General features: G+C 44.1%; 1 long non-coding RNA gene across 1 annotated transcript in view; it reads right to left on the bottom strand.

Moving 5' to 3' along the window:
* Positions 1 to 374: 374 nt before the first annotated feature.
* The window catches only part of LOC122808623, a 295,412-nt gene continuing 276,844 nt past the window's right edge, over positions 375 to 18,942 (bottom strand). The window contains exon 2 of the long non-coding RNA XR_006365805.1: positions 375 to 842. This is a non-coding gene — a long non-coding RNA (uncharacterized LOC122808623). The remainder of the gene's footprint in view (positions 843 to 18,942) is intronic.

Consider the following 18,942-nt stretch of genomic DNA (forward strand, 5'->3'; position numbering starts at 1 on the left):
CGCTCTATGCGCAATCTGCCTGCATGACCCAGAAAGAAAGCTTCAGCTCTTGCCTCCAAAGGCCCAGCTCTACATGAAGGGCTGGGGCACAGTACAAGGAAGGCAACAGTGTCCTCCGTCTACAATACACTTATGCCTACACAAAATGACGTTGCTTCAGCTCCAGTCCTATGAAAAGGTGCAAGCCCCCATGGTCAGGCAGAGTACAAAATGGTGCGAGAACATTATCCACTGTTCAAGCAAGGCATAAAAAAAAAATAAAATAAAACACTTCTGTTCTACTGCAAAAAAGCACCTAGCAGAACTGCAGATGCATGCAGTAATCTGCCACAAGAGATGAATTTGGTAGTGTAACAAAAGGAAGCAACCTGGAAGGGGGAACTTTTTTTTTTTTTTAATTTTATAGCACCATCAGAAAACACAAAGGAAACAGACTGTGTCCAAGTAACACAGCTATTTTAACATTTTCCCCTTGTGTATTAAAGTTTTAGCAGCTATGGCAAAGCTAGCTACACGTCTCTAGTGAATATACAAAAAAAAAGTTCAAATATCTCCCAAAACATCCAAAAAAGCTAGAAACAACGGGTTCCGCTTTTAAGGGCGGGTCTTCGTTCCAAAATTCCTGCAAGAAATTAATTTCTCAAAACAGAAATAGGTTAGTGTTTCATTTTAACACAAACTCAAGAAACAAATGTATGACCTCATCATTTAACTGAAAATGAACACAAGACACTGAAACGTTAAACTGTAACATAATGAAAATTTGAGGTTTGTTTTGCAGAAGCCCAAGTAACAGAGGTTTTCATTTCTTTCTCCTTTCTTGAGAGCATCGTGGACAGTACCTATAGACCAAAACAAAGAAAAGAAAACCAATTCAGTCCAAAAGCCCTACATATGTTTTATTTTTAAATATTCACAAATAAAGGGACAACACAGTGATGCTCACATTCTATAGTTTCACAGCTTCAGTAATGCATGTCAACACTGCATGCAACAGTCATTACTGTCAGGCCTGTAGTAGAGTGCCTCAACTGTACGTTTTTTTTTTTTTTTTTTAAACACCTTTAACAAAGATTTTTCCTTTTCAAGCATTATACACGTTTCTTTATTAACTTTGACATTATATAAATTGCTCAAGTTTTGCCTTCCCTGAAAATTCACTCCTGAACATTATTTCTGTACTTTTACTGAACCCACAGACTCCATTTCTATGTAGTCTGTGTCTTCCCTTTTCTAAAGATTCCACCTCCAATTCTTTTATCTCCTTTCCAACATTCAATTGTTACAGTTGGTTTAGATTTTCTAGTAACTGCTTTTTTGATTGGCAACAGCATTAAACTTACAAGGGCCTAACCATGTCTACATAATTCAATTTCTACAGCTCAGCTCAATATAATTTCCTTAGTTGCAACTTGCTCTTCTAACATTTAACTACCCTGTGGGAATTTATGAAAATCTACCAACTCACCGCATTCACCCCAAACTTTTGGAAGTACCACTCTCTTATCCAATACAACTACAACTGTTTGAAATATTCTATGAAGTCTGACTGGGGTATAAAAATACATATGCAGACACTTCCATACAAAAATCTTAAACCTTCTAGATTTTGTTACATACCTGGAAGAATGTGCCTAAACTGTGCAACATAACAGACTGAAATTATACCTAAACAGTAAATTACAAGGTAGAGTTAATGGAAATCTTACAACCTTGTACAATGCCACAGACACGAACAGGTGATTTTACAAGAGATGTGAATAAATACATGAACATACATCCCAGGATGCTGTACTGGAACAGTATGATAAACTCCAAACTGAATCCATTACAGCTCATAAGAGGCAACAGACCATTTGAGTCACTTGATGGCTTGCTGCAGCAGCTCCTCTTGTGCACTGAACTAAATGATCCCCCTGTCTATAATGGATAGGAATACCAGGCCTAGAGTAAATTAACAGGTTTGCTTCCACAGTCAGACTTGAAAATAGCGACATGTGTGCCCTTAGAAATCAGCTGGGCTTCACGATAGTGGATACAAGGTGGTCGTACCCCACAAAGGTGCCTAGGTCTTCAGAGTCCGTGTCTTGTTTTAGAGGAGAGACGTTTGTGGTAGGTGTGTGAGAGTTCCCGTTTCCCAGACTGCATGGTAATACATTTTTTTGCATTCAGCATCAGATCACGAGCCTAACACAAGTTTCTCAGACTGTGGCTGTCTTGGAGGATACAGGTGTCTTCATATGCAAGTACTAGGTTAGCTGCTCTTGTGTCATTCCCCTCTCAAAGGTGAGAAACAAACCCTGTAATTTGTGTTTTTGAGGTAAACACCTCAACCATTATGCCAAACTCCCCATCCCTCCGAGGGAGTTTAGGATAACTTACTTACTGGTGTCTAATAAGATCAAATCTGTGTCACCTTGGATAAGAATACAAGACTGCCCCATTATTTTTCCTAAAATGGTCTGCAAGGCTTATACATACTGACCAAGAGATACTTTTAACCCCACTGTGCCTTTTGTTCAACCAAAAGGTCTTTAGTTATCAGATCGGACATCAAAAGTAAATATCAAGTAGCCGTAGTCCCAGGACAGAACCTTGAGTGAGGTACCACCTCTGATGAAAAGACCTTTGAAGGACAATGTGGGCCACCAGTTCTAATAATGCAGTTTCTATCAGTAAGCCAGCTAGCAATTCAATGGGTAACACGCATGACCCTGTCAATGCAAAAATGGGAGTATATCAAAAAGCTTCAGTTAAATAGCAAGGACTTACCTTCTTCTAGTGCTCCTGTGACTCCTTCAAAAGTAGTCATCTAGGTATAACGATCTGTTCTTTACAAACCTGAATTGATTTGGTTTTAAGGATTGGCTCCCTATGAGGAGCATCAGTATGTTACAAACTTGTAAAAGGTGCTGGTGAAGCAGACAGGTCTACAGTTGCCAGGGTCTGTGGAAGACCCTTGTGGAGAGGCACTACTACAACTCTTCTCCAGGTTAAATCAGTAGTTATCCAGTAGACAGAGTGCTGCTGAACAGTATAAGATGGGGGTCTGATGAGCAGTATGAAACACCCCTTAAGAAACAACTTTATATTTTATCTAGCCTCACAGAGCTGACACTTTTGGTCCTTAAGAGCATTTTTAGTACCTGTTCAGAGGTGATCATGGGAAGGTAGAGAGATAATGGTGGGAGACATCTAAGCTGAATTTATTTGCAAGGGAGGTTAGCTAGATTCTCGGGGCTAGAGTGAGAGATGCCATAAAGAAGTTTGATGCAATGCAAGGAATCACTCCTGGTGGTGTTTACATAAGAGCTCCTTGTGGCTATCCTTTGTTATTACTGCAATTCTTACTTCATAATTACGTCTGTATGGTTTACACTTACTCCTCAATACTACATTAATCCTTCAGAGGTGGATTTTGGATTGCTGACATATAGTTTAAGGCTATTAGCTTTATTCCCTTTACTGTAAACTTTATTTATGGCTAAATTCCATCAGAAATTTATTTCTAAACTGTGCATTGGATTTGTGGAGAGTCAAGATGGGAGCATAATTTCTAGGTATAATGGGGGTGTTTGCTACAGGGTCATTGAAGTGTGGGGGACTGCTGAAATGCATCACTGAGCACATGGAAACTGGCCATGGAAAACTCAAAAATGGGCTGGACACTGACCTGGACTGGGACCATACAGGGATTACTACAGCACAGTAACCCGGATTTGACTAGTGTCAGTCTGACACTGGGCATGTTAGCAGGCAGGGGCTGTGTTGAAGACTGCAATTAATACATTGGTGCCTCTGGGGACAGTACTAATTGATAGAGGGAGTCTGAAATGATGAGCAGATCAAAGAAGCACTGAGCACACTTGGAGAGGTGTAACAATGCAGTAATGTACACTTACCATAAATTTAGAGGTCGCGTGTATTCAGTGTTGCAGTCATAACCAATAGGATTTCCTGCGATGGAAGCCCTCAGCCAGCCTATCAATGAATTTTCTCCTCCTCCTGAAGCCAGTGGATGCTCTGACTTGACGTCAAGATGTCTGGGTATAAAAGGAGTCGGCCAGTGCCATAAAGTACAGTTGTGTACCTACCATAAATGTAGATGTTAGAGTGCATTCACTGTTGCAGTCATTACAATTGGGTTATCCTGCTGGCAGGCTACCCACAGTTGGCCCGAGTTCCAAAGTCTAGGTCTGGCGTGGGTTGCTGTTGGCTCCTCCCTGACGTCAGTGCACCAGGGGTATAAAAGATGCAGCAAATGCCATTTTCTTCAGTTTTTCTTGCCCCAGATGTCAGGTGCCCCTAAAATGGTAGGCTCACTAATGGCAAAAAGCATGCATACCCAAAAAAAACAACTTTTCCTTGATATACAAGCAAATACACCACATAGGTTGTAAAGAATAGAGAAGTGCAGATAATTCCCAGCAAGGAAAAGGGGGCTGGAGGGAGAGTAACCTGGACTGCAACAGTGAATACACTCGAACATCTACATTTATGGTAGGTACACAACTGTACTATGTTCGTGTTTCACTGTTGCAGTCATTACAATTGGGTTGAATCCCAAAGCTATGGTTGGGAGGCTTGAGCTGAATAGGATTAGGAGAGGCTATCAGGCCCTGCAGAACTGCAGTGGCAAAGCCTGCCCTGGATTTAAAACAGAGAGGTAAGTGGTAGTGCTTTGTAAAAGTTTGCACTGAACTCCCAAGTTGCAGCCTCTAAGATGTCTTTGGTTGGTACTCCACTGAGGAAGGCTGGCTGCTACTCTGGTGGAATGTGGCCTAATGCCCTTAGGCACTGATCTGCCATGCTGTGAATAGCAGAAACGAATGCAGTGGCCTATCCACTTGGAAATAGTCTGCTTTGAGATAGGCATTCCTTGTGATCCTGCAGCATATGCTACTAGAAGCTGTTCAGTCTTTCTGAAAGCTTTGGTTCTGTCCAAGTAGAAGCGTAGCTGTCTGTGAATGTCCAAAGAATGCAGAAGTCTCACCCTTATTCTGTGGGTTTGGGTAAAAGGTAGGCAAGTGAATTGTTTGGTTAAGGGCTACACTGGTCACAACCTTAGGCATAAATGTAGGGTTTGTCCTCAGAGAAACCCTGCCAGGATGGAAAATGATGGAAAATGATGAAAGGTTCCACAGCCATGAGTGCCTGTAACTCAGACTCGTCTAGCGGAGGTTATTGCTAGGAGCAGAGCTGTTTTTCAGGACAAGAATTTTATGTCGGCTGCAGAGGCTGGCTCAAACGGAGGAAGTGCGAGTTTTTCCAAGACATAGTTGAAGTCCCATGCAGGTATTGGTGCTCTCCTTGGGGGTCTTATGTTTTTGGCCCCTCTGAGGTACTACCTTAGTAATGGATGAGAAAATAATCGGTGGTTCTGTATTGTAGTGAGCTGAAATGACAGAGGCATGAATTTTAAATGGATGGAAAGGAAAGGCCTTTATCCAGCATCTCAGTTAAGTACTGCAAAATCTGAGGAATATTTGGAACATTCGTGTCAATACCTTGTGCCTGGTTCCAAGCACAGAATCTCTTCCATTTTTCTGCATAAGATTTTCTGGTGCTAGGCCTCCTGGCCTCCAAAATAACATCCATAACTGCTTTAGAAAGAAGTGTGTCTTGAATGGCTACATTATTCGCCATGCTGCCAGGTTTAGGGTCCTGAGTTGGCTGTGCAGTATCTGACTATCTTGAGTCAATAAGTGAGGAATATGAGGTAGTGTCCAAGCTGGGCATTGGGACAAGCTGTTTAGGATTGGGTACGAGTGCTGGCGGGGCCAGTCTGGGGCAATCAAAATCATTTTTGGCTTCTCTTGTCTGGCCTTGCGGAGTATCTTGGGGAGGAGAGGCAGAGGAAGAAAAGCATATACTGTTAGGTTTATCCATCTGAAAGATAAGAGCATCCACTTTCCATGCTTGCTTGTGATAAGTCCTTGTGCAGAATCTTTGTAGTTGGCAAATAGGTCTATGTCCGGGCACCCTCAGTTCCTTGTTATCATGGTGAAGACTTGCGGATCCAATTTCCATTCGTGGGGATCCATTAGGTTTCTGCTTAGTTCGTCTGCCAGAGTATTTATTCTCTCCTAGTAGGAATTGTGCTTGCAGATGTACTTGGTAAGTCAATGCTGTGTCCCACAAATTCATGGCTAGTCTGCAGAGGGGGCAGGAATGTGTGCCCCCTTGCTTGTTTATGTACCACATGACTGTGGGATTGTCCTTCATCAGTAGTTGTCCTGGATGAAGTAGATCCTTGAAGGCTGTCAGGGCATTCTTAACTGCTAGCATCTCTTTTTGATTGATATGTAGATGCATTTGACTTGCGGACCATGTGCCCTGAATACATCTTCCTGCCATATGTGCCCCCCAGGCATAATCTGATGCATATGTTGTCAATGTCTGCCTGGCTGTGGGTAAGGTGAATGGCTGCCCAGTGCTGTGGTGACAGGCTTTTGCCCACCAACGAAACTCCTGTTGCAGGCAGGGAATGAGTGTAGTTATTGTTTCCAGGCTGTGGCAATGTTGAGTCCAAACACTTTTTAGATACCATTGAAGTTTCCTCATATGCAATCTTGCACATGGAATTAGCACAATGCAGGATGCTATGAAGCCCAAAGCCTGCAGAATTTTTCTAGCAGATAACTGGGTTTTTGTTGCCAACATTTTAAAATAAGTAGTCAGTTGTCTGTGTTTGTCTGGCATGAGATAAGCCATCTGGGCAGTTGTATTTAAGCTTGCACCCAGGAATATTATCTCTTGAGAGGGTACAAGTTTTGATTTCTTTTCGTTTACTGTGTACCCTAGGCCTGCTAGTAATGTTTTTACAAATGCCAGATGCTGTAGTAGAGTGTCCTTGTTCTCTGCTTGAATAAGGCAGTCCAAGTAAGGATATATTTGAATTCCTCTTTGTCTGCAAAAAGCAATTACTGGTGCCAGGCACTTTGCGAAGACCCTGGGCACAGTAGATAAGCCAAAGGGCAGTGCAGAGAATTGGTAATGCATTGAGCCAGCTATAAATCTGAGGTATCTTCTGCATGATTGTCTGATTGGGACATGCAGGTATGCCTCTTTTAGGTCTAAAGTCACAAGCCAAGCCTTCTTGCCCAGCATGGGCAGAAGCTGCTGCAGAGTTAACATTTTGAATTTTGGAATGTCCAGGAATGTGTTCAGGATAGACAGGTCCAGTATTGGTCTCCAGGTTTTGTCCTTTCTGGGCACTGATTGCGTGGCAAGTCTGGCATACCGTTTGGCCTTGGCAGGGTATGAAAATGGAATCTGTAGCCCTGGGATACGATTTTTAAGACCCATTTGTTTTGAGTGATCATGTGCCAATTTTGAGCAAAAAGTGCTAGTTTTCCCCCCAAGGAAGCTGCCAGAAGATAAGTGCTTGGTGCTGGCAGGGGAAAGTCATTGAGACTGTTTCCTGTATGGCTGTGATTTTTCTTCTCCGCTTTTGGAGGTTGAAGCACCCCATTGCTTAGGCCTGTATGAGCCTTGGGGCTGTGATCTGCCTCTGGGGCGTCTGTACCTACCTCTTTGAGGTCTTCTGACACTGGAAAGGACCAATTCTTTACAGGCCAGTTCCTGCTAAATCTGGGAGGCTGTACCTGTAAAAAATCCTTGACTGTTTGCATAGATTTAGGTTTGTCCTCCATTTTCTTCAAAACCTCTTCTGCTTTAACACCAAACAAGGTATCATGTTGTAATGGAGCATCTAATAATTTTGTTTTAACATGATCGGGCAGTTTCTGTTCTTTTAACCAAGCATGTCTCCTAATGACAGGACCTGTAACAGCGGCCCTGCAAGAGGCCTCTAGAGAATCAAAACCACATTGCAAAGTATGCTTTCCTACTTGTTCAGCAGCATGCAATAAATCCTGCATTTCTTTGTTTTCTACACTTTCTGAATTTGTCAACATTTTTTGTTTAAGCAGTGACATTAGATATTGCTGATATTTAAGCATATGAAATCAAAAATTTAAAGCTCTTACAGGCCAAGGTAGCAGAAGTATAAATCTTTTTCCCCCATCTGTCCAGAGCCCTTGAATCCCTATCAGAGGGTATAGGTTTTTTTGCAGTGAACGCCTTGACCCCTTTGGAACCCTGAGTGAGTTTCTGAGTCTGCAGCAGGGTTTTTATAAAGAAATTTATGAGAATCAGGAACCCTATAGTATCTGTCTGGCTTAACAGGAACTGGAGGCAAAGAGTCAGGAGACGGTCAGGACTCTGAAAATGCATCATCTACTATGTCTAAAACAGGAGGAATAGCAAGGGGCCTGTGCTGAGGTAATAAAAGGAAGTCTCCAAGCCTTTTCTTGGATTCTGAGTAATCTTGGCTCTCCCAGTGGAAATGCTCCCTCATAGTATGCAGGGTTTCCCCAAAAGAATAATCCTCAGGAGGAGAGGCTGAATAGATTTTTCAGCATCAGAATCCTCATAGGGAGGAAGAGAATATTCCTGGTCAGAAGAGGAATCAGAGGAAATGGAAACCAGACCTGAAGATGCATATTCTATCTCTTGCCTAGGCCTCTTATCAGGTGGGGAATGGGAACCCCTGATCAAAGTGATTAGGTCTTCGGCCATTTTAAGCATCTGTTTTTTAGGCATGGAAGCCTGTCCAGGAGAATGCTGTACTGGTTTCCTTGTCTTTAGAGCTGCTTTAGTCTTTGCCTTTGAAGCTGAAGTTGGTTTTACATACAACTGTGTAGGCCTGAAAGCACCATCAGAAGCCGGTGCCTGCTCAGCGGCTCCGGACCCATCTGAGGGAATAGTATCAGAGTGTCCAATACCTTGAGTTTCCAGTGGCCTAGTTGGCTGCACATGGGAGTTGGAAGAGGCCTGTGGCTCTGAAGTAGCGGGCATCAGGGGCTGCAAAAGCGCCTCAATGAGAACCGGCGACAGGCCTAGCAGAAGCCTCGTCGGTTTTGGACCTCAGATGCCTGTCCTTTCCTTTGCGCTTTTTATAAACTCCGGTAGTCTGTTGCTCCGACGGCATTATATAGTTAAATCTTCTGCCAAAGTAATGAAATGCAAAATCGTACCGATGCTTAATAGTGCGTTGGTTAAATCTAGCACAAAACTGACAACTAGCAACGTCGTGGTCAGGGCCTAGGCAAGGAAAACAGTAAGAATGAAAATCCTTATGAGGTAATTGCTTCCCACAAGAAATACAATTAACTTTTTCTGACATCGGTCTGGAGCAAGAAAAAAAGTTTCCCCAACAGGGTACTTCGCTTCAATGAAGACTTCGGATCTGAAATTCGAATTTGAAAATCTCAGGAGTCGGCCGACCGGCACTTGCGAACTGCTTTTGCTTCGGGCACCGCGTGGTAAGAAAGACTGAAGAAAATGGCATTGGCTGCATCTTTTATACCCCTGGCGCACTGACGTCAGGGAGGAGCCGACAGCAACAGACGCCAGACCTAGACTTTGGAACTCGGGGCGACTGTGGGTAGCCTGCCAGCAGGATTACCCAACTGTAATGACTGCAACAGTGAAACACGAACATCCTCAGTCCTGTTTTGCCAGAGCCTGAAGCAACATGCTAGTCATTGTGATTGGTCTGCACCAGAGAAAGAAGACATCTAAAGCTAAGTACTCAACTGGGGAGCTTCTCTTATGTTTCTTGACTAATGTCAAAGTTAATCAAGAACTCTGCTGAAGCAAGCGGATACCACACCAGGCCTTGCACTCCTTTTGTGTAACTTGTTGGGACCAGAACACAACACAGCCAACTGTTCGTTCTATGCCCGCTTTAACAGGAGAATAAGCACAGGGCTCAAACAATTTAGGAAGATAGGAAAAATGCCCAAACCTTGGGGTATCAGATGATGGTTTCTCACTGTCCACCAGTCCACCTAGACTTGTTATTGAAAGGGATATGCATTTACAGTCCCCTCAGATGACAGATTGAGGCAAAGCCTCTATCAAGACTAATTTGGAGTCCAATATGCAGCTGGGTCCCTCTACTTCTGCACAAGCTGAAGGACAATTTGACAGTTGGGTCCAGAGCTGCTTCACAGATTCAGTCTTGCAGTGCCCACAGTCACACTGACGAAGGGGTGTCCAGAGTTTTACATCAGGAGATTGCCTCGATTCACTGTCCTTGGGATTTGGCTGTCCACCTGTGTCCCAGCCCTAAACCAAACACCAACCTCGGGTCCAAGCGTAAAGCCTCACATAAAGACTGCATCCAGTTTGCTCCAGCCAAGACAGTACAGTTGTGTACACTTACCATGTTAAAAACAGTCTGCATTTAAATTGGAACCTGTGCACCGAGAGAGAGCATTACAAGACTCTGCAAATATATAGAGCAGAGTATATTTTTCTGTATTATAGAGCAAAATTGTTGCTTAGATATCTGTTTTACTGTTCTGCAAATATACAGAGATCAGTATATATTTTTCTGGTTTTATAATTTGTACTGCGATTGCTCACATCTCTGTTGAAACTGTCTCCCCCCCCCCCCCCCCGTTCTTGGTTGTAGTTTAAGTTTGGTGGCTTTTGCAGTGCCCGCCCCACTGTAGATTTGATCTAGGATACTCCCCCAGTCCCATCTTTTTACCGCATTCTACCTAATAAACCCTTTCTGCACTTGCTTTTAGTCCTTTTTAATTTAATTACATTTTTTCAAACTGTGTGGACTAATATTACTACATAGTCAAGTGTGCCAGCTTGCACTGCATGTGAATTGTTTTTACTACTGTTTTTGCTACTTTCCTGAAAAAAAAAAAATTGTAAGCCTGTTTCCTACCTTTCCTGTAATTAGCCTGTTTTCCTACCTTTCCTGTAATTAGTGTTCTAGATACAGATTTGCTGTATCCAGGACTGTAAGCTTCTGTGCCCCCAAGCCTTTCTGTGTTGGAGGGAAGCCTTCTAGCTTATCAGTGGGAATGGTAAGCATTAGGTAACCTGTCTACCACATAAGGAGTGGTTCTGGCCCAGAATTTGTAGTTATTGGCCGTTTGGGCGGTCTTCCATCTCTCCCAACTTTCTGATTTGAAGGCCTGCATTTGCACGTGTTTCTGTCCTGTAACTCCTGGGGCCATCTCATTTGCTCACAAAAAAAAAAAAAAAAAAAAAAAAATGTATCTGCTTTTACTGTATGTGTTTCTTCCTACTTTATTTTGCTTTTGCGTCATCTTAATAGTACTCAATGGTATTTATTACTGCTTGGTGTAACTCATTCTAAACCTTTTAGTTTAAGCACTTGGGCTTCAAACCAGTTGTTTTACATTAAGGTTTGTGGTCTGCACTGTAGTGGCAGAACAGGTAGCTTACATCCTTCTAAGTTGGGAACTGCTGATTGAGGGCTCAGTGTCTGTTAAGTGCATTAATTCTGGTTTAAGCACTTGGGCTTCAGGCCAGTTATTTTACATTAAGAGGGTTCGTGGTCTGCACTCTTGTGGGAGGAGAGGCTGGACTCTGCCCTTCTGAGCTGGGAATTTCTGGTTAAAGGCTTATAGTGCCTGCATATTTGAACTGCTTCTTACTGAAATTGGTACACCTTGTTTGCTGTAGCATAGACTAGATCCAGGCCTGCTGAATCCAGCTTTGTTTGTATGCTTGTTGTTTGTTTGCTTGTTATTTCCCTGAAACGCTAATTCCACCTAAAACGCGGCTTTTCAGCGCTTCTGTGGATCCCTAGTGATATCTGCATTGCTTACTGTACTTATTTCCTTGTTTCACTTGAAAGAAAGTTACTGTTTGTCGTTTTTACATTTAAGTTACCTGGCACTTGCTCACTAAAGCAATCATATAAGTCAGCACTAAAAAATTAAAAGCACTACACTCTCACAAACTCCCCTTGGGTACCTTGTTCCCCATTGGCCCTTTTTTTCCAATTATAAAGGAATTCCCAATACTATTCTAGCATGTCCAAAAGTCAGTTGTCAATCTCCTCTCCGGTCCAGATGGTGAATCTGGGAATCTTGAGGCAATGTTACAACTGCCTCATGTACACAGACAACCCTCTCCTCCTCCCAACAAATTCCAACACATGTGAGAGATGCAACCATATAGCCAAACTGGAGGCTAAGCTCTCTCAACTTAATACTGGCGTAACCAATCAGGAGGAGAAGGAAAAGTACAGTTTTGTACCTACCATAAATGTAGATGTTCGAGTGCTAATACAGCTGCAGTCATAACAGATGGGTTCTCCTGCCGTCAGGTGGGTCCTCGGTCGGCCTAATTCCAAAGTCTAGGTCCGGCGTCGGTTGTCGTCGCTTCTTCCCTGACGTCAGTGCGACAGGGGTATAAAGGAACCAGCCGACACCATTTTTTTCAGTTTTTCTTGCCCCAGATGTCAGGTGCCCCCAGAAGGAAGGCAATAATAAATTTGTGTGATAATGTAGTGCTATATAATCAAAATACAGTAGTTGCAAGCAAATACATCATAAATAAAAACCCCAATCAGGTTGTATGAGGATGTGTTAGCCTATAGGTCTGTTCCAAGAGGGGAAGGAGGGAGGGAAACCTGGACTGCAGCTGTATTAGCACTCTAACATCTACATTTATGGTAGGTACAAAACTGTACTATGTTCATCGTGCATACAGCTGCAGTCATAACAGATGGGTAGAATCCCAAAGCTAAGAAAGGGGTGGTAGTCACTAGTTGAAATTAGGAGCCGCCAAAATGCCCTGCAAGACTGCAGTGGCAAAGCCTGCTCTAGATTTTGAGTATAATGGTAGGTTGTAGTGCTTGGAGAAGGTATGCACAGAACTCCAAGTGGCTGCTTCCAAAATATCCTTGGTAGGAACTCCTCTGAGGAAAGCTGCAGAGGTGGCTGTGGCCCTGGTGGAATGAGTTCTAATGCCTGTAGGAACAGTTTTGCCATGAAAGGAATAGAAAAAACGTATGCAGTGGGCTATCCATTTTGAGATGGTCTGTTTGGAAATTGGCTTCCCTTGAGCTCCTACCGCATAGGCCACAAAGAGCTGTTCTGATTTTCTGAAAGGCTTTGTTCTGTCCAAATAACGCAGCTGTCTGTGGATGTCCAAGGAATGTAGTAATCTCTCCCCTTTGTTTTGAGGATTAGGATAAAAAGTAGGTAAATGTATGGCCTGATTTAAAGCTACCCTGGATACCACTTTAGGCATAAAGGACAGGTTGGTTCGTAAGGAAACTCTGTCCTGATGGAAGATGATAAAGGCTGGACAGCCATGAGAGCCTGTAGTTCTGAAACTCTACGAGCTGAGGTGATAGCCAGAAGGAAAGCTGTTTTCCAGGACAAATATTGCAAATCTGATGAGGCAGCTGGCTCAAAGGGAGGCAAGGTCAATTTTTCCAGAATGAAATTAAGATCCCAAGCAGGTATTGGTTGTTTCCTTGGAGGCCTTAAATTCTTAGCCCCTCTGAGGAACTGTCTTAAGAGAGGGTGAGAGAATAAAGGTGGATCAGTGTTGTATTCTGCAAAAATGGCTGAGGCATGTATTTTGGAGGAGAAAGAAAGTCCACTGCTTAGCAGTTTAGCCAAATATTGTAGTATTTGAGGTAAATTCAGTTTTCCAGGATCCTGGCCCTTTTTCTCATTCCAGACACAAAAATGTTTCCATTTTGCGGAGTAAGCTTTTCTAGTTGATGGCCTTCTGGCCTCCAAAATGACATCCTGCACCTCCTTGGAGAGTAGGACCTGTTGAGATGCTAAGGAATCTTCCATGCGGCTAGATTGAGTGTTTTAGCTGGCTGTGAAGAGTTTTGAAACTGTGCTGAGTCAGAAGAGGCATTAGAGGCAGGGTCCATGGTGGGGAATGCGTCCGGCTCCTCAGGAGTGGGTACCAGTGTTGCCTTGGCCAGTCCGGAGCAATGAGAATCATCTTTGGTCTTTAATAGAACTTTGGGCAGTAGAGGAAGAGGAGGGAAGGCATAAACTGTCATTGATGTCCAACTGAAAGAAAGAGCTTCCACTCTCCAGGCCTTTGAATGGAAGATCCTTGAGCAGAATTTTGTCAATTGATTCTTGTGGGAGGCAAAGAGATCTATGTCTGGCCTTCCCCATTCTTGGATTATTTCTGTAAAAACTTTTGGATGCAATTTCCATTCGTGTGGATCTGTCATATTCCTGCTTAGGTTGTCTGCCAGCGTGTTTTCCTTGCCTGGCAAGTACTGTGCTTGTAGTTCCATTTGTAAGTCCATGGCCATGTTCCAAAGTGACATGGCCAGTCTGCATAGGGGGTAAGAATGTGTTCCTCCCTGTTTATGTACCACATAACTGTGGTGTTGTCCGTTCTGATCAATAATTGACCTGGTTGTAGAAGGTCCTTGAAAGCTATAATAGCATTTATTACTGCTAGCATTTCTTTTTGATTGATGTGAAGGTGCTTTTCTTTTTGGGACCATTTGCCCTGAATGCACCGATCTGTCATGTGCGCCCCCCCAGGCGTAGTCTGAGGCGTCTGTTGTGATGACTTGATTTGCTTGAGGCTTGCTGAATGGAAGACCTGTGTTTGTTTGACATGCTCGAGCCCACCACAGAAATTCCTTTTGCAGACATGGAATTAGTGGTATTATTGTTTCCAAACTGTGGCTGTGTTGAGACCATATGTTTTTCAGGTACCATTGTAGTTTCCTCATATGCAGCTTTGCACATGGGATTAGTAAGATGCAAGATGCCATGAATCCCAGAGCCTGCAGGATTTTCCTTGCAGTCAGCCTGGTGCAATTTGCTAGTGTTCTGAAGTATTGTATTAGTTGCCCCTGCTTCTCTGGCGTGAGGTAGGCCATCTGGGTGTTTGTGTCCAAATTGGCACCCAGGAAAATTATCTTCCGAGAGGGTATTAGCCTTGATTTCTTTTTGTTGACTGTGTATCCCAGAGATTTCAATAACATTATTACATAAGCCAGATGTTTCAGAAGAATGTGCTTGCTGTCCGCTTGGATCAGGCAGTCGTCCAAATAGGGGTATATTTGTATCCCTTGAAGTCTGCAGAAGGCAATTACTGATGCCAGGCATTTCGTGAATACTCTGGGCGCAGTAGATAAGCCAAAGGGCAATGCAGAGAATTGATAATGGGTTGAACCTGCAAGAAATCTGAGGTATCTTCTGCAATTTTGTCTGATTGGGACATGCAGGTATGCCTCCTTGAGGTCCAATGTTACCAGCCAAGACTCCTTGCCCAGCATGGGAAGAAGTTGCTATAGAGTGAGCATCTTGAATTTTGTGCAGTAGAAATGTGTTTAGGATGGATAGATCCAAAATAGGTCTCCAATCTTTTCCCTTCCTTGGCATCAGAAATAGCCTGGAATAAAAACCTTGACCTTGTTCGTGCATAGGTACCTCTTGAATAGCTTTCATGTTTATGAGATCTGTAATTTCCTTTTGTGCCTCTGCCCTTTGATTGTGTGGCAGGTTTGGCATGCCTCTCATTTTTGGAAGGGTGTGAAAATAGAATTTGTAGCCTCTGTTTATAATGTCCAGGATCCATTTGTCCTTTGTGACATGCCAATTTTTTGAAAATAATGCCAGTTTTCCTCCTAAGGGGGCTGCCATTTGAAACCTGGTTGGCATGCAAAGGGGAAAGTCATTGGGTTGGCTTTCTGAAAGATTGCGAGTTGTCCTCACCACCTCTGTGTAGGAGCTTGCCATTGTCTGCCTCTATACGATCCTTGGAATTGTCCTCTGCATCTCAGGCGCCTGTATCTGCCTCTTTGGGGTCTGTCTGTGGCAGGAAAGGACCAGTTTTTGGAAGGCCAATTTCTACTAAAACGTGGGGGTTGAACCTGTAGAAATTCTCTCACAGTTTGCATTGATTTAGCCTTTTCCTCCATTTTCCTTAATACCTCCTCAGCATTAGCACCAAATAGTACATCCTTTTGAAGAGGGGCGTCTAGTAATTTAGCTTTGACATGATCAGGCAAGGCTTGGCTCCTTGAGCCAGGCATGCCTACGTATGACTGATCCTGTAACAGCAGCTCTACATGAGGCCTATAGAGTATCAAAACCACATTGTAAGGTATGCTTACCCACTTGTTCTGCACTATGCATCAAATCCTGCAACTCCTTCAAGTCTGGTTGTTAAGGTTGTGACATTTTACTCTTCAATTGTGATAACAAAAACTGTTGGTATTTTAGCATATGAAACTGACAGTTTAAGGCCCTCATGGATAAGGTAGCCGAGGTATATACCTTTTTTCCCCACCTTTCTAAGGATCTGGAATCTCTCGGAAGGCCATGGATTTTTGGCAATGGAGGCCTTAACTCCCTTGGGGCCCTGTGAGATGGTTTCTGGGTCAGCAGCAAGGCTTTTGTAAAGAAATTGGTGAGTCAGGAACCCTGTAGTACCTGTCAGGCTTAACTGGAGCTGGAGGTAGAGAGTCCGGGTTAAGGCAGGCCTCCGAGTAAACATCATCTAGGATGTCCAAGACAGGAGGTAGAGCCAGAGGCCTATGTTGAGGTAACAAGATAAATTCCCTGAGCCTTTTCTTGGAATCTGAATAATCCTGGCCTTCCCAGTGGAAGTGTTCCCTTAAGGTATGCAAAGTTTCCCCAAATGAGTAATCCTCAGGGGGGGATACAGAAGGGATGGACTCCGCATCAGAGTCTTCAAAAGGGGAGTAAGAATGTTCCTCATCATCAGAGTGCTCTGAAATAATGGAGCCCTGATCAGAGGAGGGGGAATCTTCCTCCACTCTGGGCCTTTTGTCCGGTGGGGGCTGAGAACCTCTGATTAGAGTAATTAAATCCTCAGCCATTTTAAGCATCTGTTTCTTAGGCATGGGGCCTGGAGATGGGCCCTGTGTAGCTGGTCTCTTAGAGTGCATGGTTGCTTTAGACTTTGTGAAAGCCTTGATGGAGAAAGAAGAGGAAGGTCTGAAGACACCTTGAGTGGAGGTGGACCTGTCCACATTCTGAGTTTCAACACCAAGAGTGGCTTCGGTATCTGTAGTCGGGGTGTGGACCGAGGAGCCTGCGACCTCGGGCACAGGAGACACCGTCAAAGAAGTGTCGTCGGTAATCAGGGGCTGCGTAGGCACCTCACTGAGAACCGGACCACGTGTAGTCGGCTTTGGCGTGGTGTTGGTAGAGGCCGCGGACCTCTTGTGTCGGTCCTTGTCTTTGCATTTAGACAAAACCGGAGTCGGAGTATCCGACGACATAGTATAGTTAAATGCTTTCCCAAAATAATGCTGGGCGAACTCCGCCCGACGCTTAATAGTGCGTTTGTTGAATGTAGCACAAAAGCGACAGACCGAGACGTCGTGGTCTGGGCCTAAACAAGGTATACAGAGGGAATGGAAATCCTTATGCGGTATTTGCTTCCCACAAGAAATACAATTATTAACTTTGTCTGACATCGGTCTGAGGCAAGAAAAGTTTCCCCACGGGTACTTAGCTTTTAAGAAGACTTCGGTTTCCAAATTTCGTAATTTCAGGAGCTGGCCGACCGGCACTTGCGAACTGCTTCTGCTTCGGGCACTGCGCGGCAAGAAAGACTGAAGAAAATGGTGTCGGCTGGTTCCTTTATACCCCTGTCGCACTGACATCAGGGAAGAAGCGACGACAACCGACGCTGGACCTAGACTTTGGAATTCGGCCGACCGAGGACCCACCTGACGGCAGGAGAACCCATCTGTTATGACTGCAGCTGTATGCACGATGAACATCCACACTCACTACAATTCCAGTCTCACATAGACCTACCACGACAGCAAACCAAACACACACAAAAACATACTCGGAGGCTCTAAATAAAAATCTGCGTAAGCAGCAGAGACCTCCAAAGCAGACACCCAAGCAACCGCTACCCCAAAACAAAACACATGCAACACATAGCTCACAAAGCCAGTGTGCCGAACAGTCACAGCCCTTAAGGCTAAACAACACACCTGATACACTTGTAATAGGTGACTATCGTCAGGCACACTGACGTCCCGCTCTCCAGGCTGAACAAGAAGGTCACGGTAAGCTGCCTGTCGGGCGCTAGGATCCACCACATAACACAAGCACTCAGGTCACTCCAAGGCAAATACAAATATGACTCTGTCATTGTCCATGCTGGTTTGAATGACCTGAGACGTACCTCCCTGGACTACATGGAGAGAGACAGAGGAGCTCTCTGAGCATGTAGCCCAGGCCGGTATGACCCTGACCTTGTGTAGCATCTTACCCTCACCAAGAATGATGCCACAATATGAAGACAAGATGATCAATTTCAACAATTGGCTTAAGTATTGGTGTCATTCAAAGGGGATCCAATGCCAGTCAGCCTGGGATGACATGCTCGACAAGCCACGATGCTTCGCTAGGGACGGCTTGCACCTGTCAACCATGGGCTTTCGGATATTGGCAAAGGCTCTTGCTTCCCCCATAGTGCCTTTTTTAGGCAAGGCTCAAAAGACAAACCCACCTCCATAGGTATCACAAGGGATAAGAAACTAAGAGTAATGCTACTCAACGCCAGAAGTCTAAACCTCAAGATGCACACACTCGAAACTCTCCTTAGCATGGAGAACATAGATATCTGTGCAGTAACAGAAACCTGGTTCAAGGCTCCCGAGAGCACACCAGCACTACCAGGTTATACCTCATACCATGCTTTTCGGCCCCAAAACTTGGACCGAACCACAAAAGGAGGGGGAGTATCAATATTCGTCAAAGATACCCACACCTCCAGGTTGGTGGCACAGCACGAAGCATCAGAGACTATCCATGTGCAACTAACAGTGGGTAAAACTGCCTTCCAGTTTATAGCCTGCTACAGACCACCCTCCCAAACCCAGGAACCCCACTCGGCCTTCCTGAGAAGGCTGGAAAATATGAAGGTTTCTCCAAACACCATTATATTGGGTGACTTCAACTACCCAAACAGACTGGGAGCATTACTCTAGCTCCAACACCCTAGCCCAAAGGTTCCTAGAATTTATAAACTCAAATGCTATGGAACAACTTGTTACCACTCCCACAAGAGGGGAAGACATACTGGACCTGATCACCAACATGGGTA

This window comes from Protopterus annectens, chromosome 8.part0 (assembly GCF_019279795.1).
Source record: "Protopterus annectens isolate FY-2018-M chromosome 8.part0, PAN1.0, whole genome shotgun sequence".
NCBI lineage: Eukaryota > Metazoa > Chordata > Ceratodontiformes > Protopteridae > Protopterus > Protopterus annectens.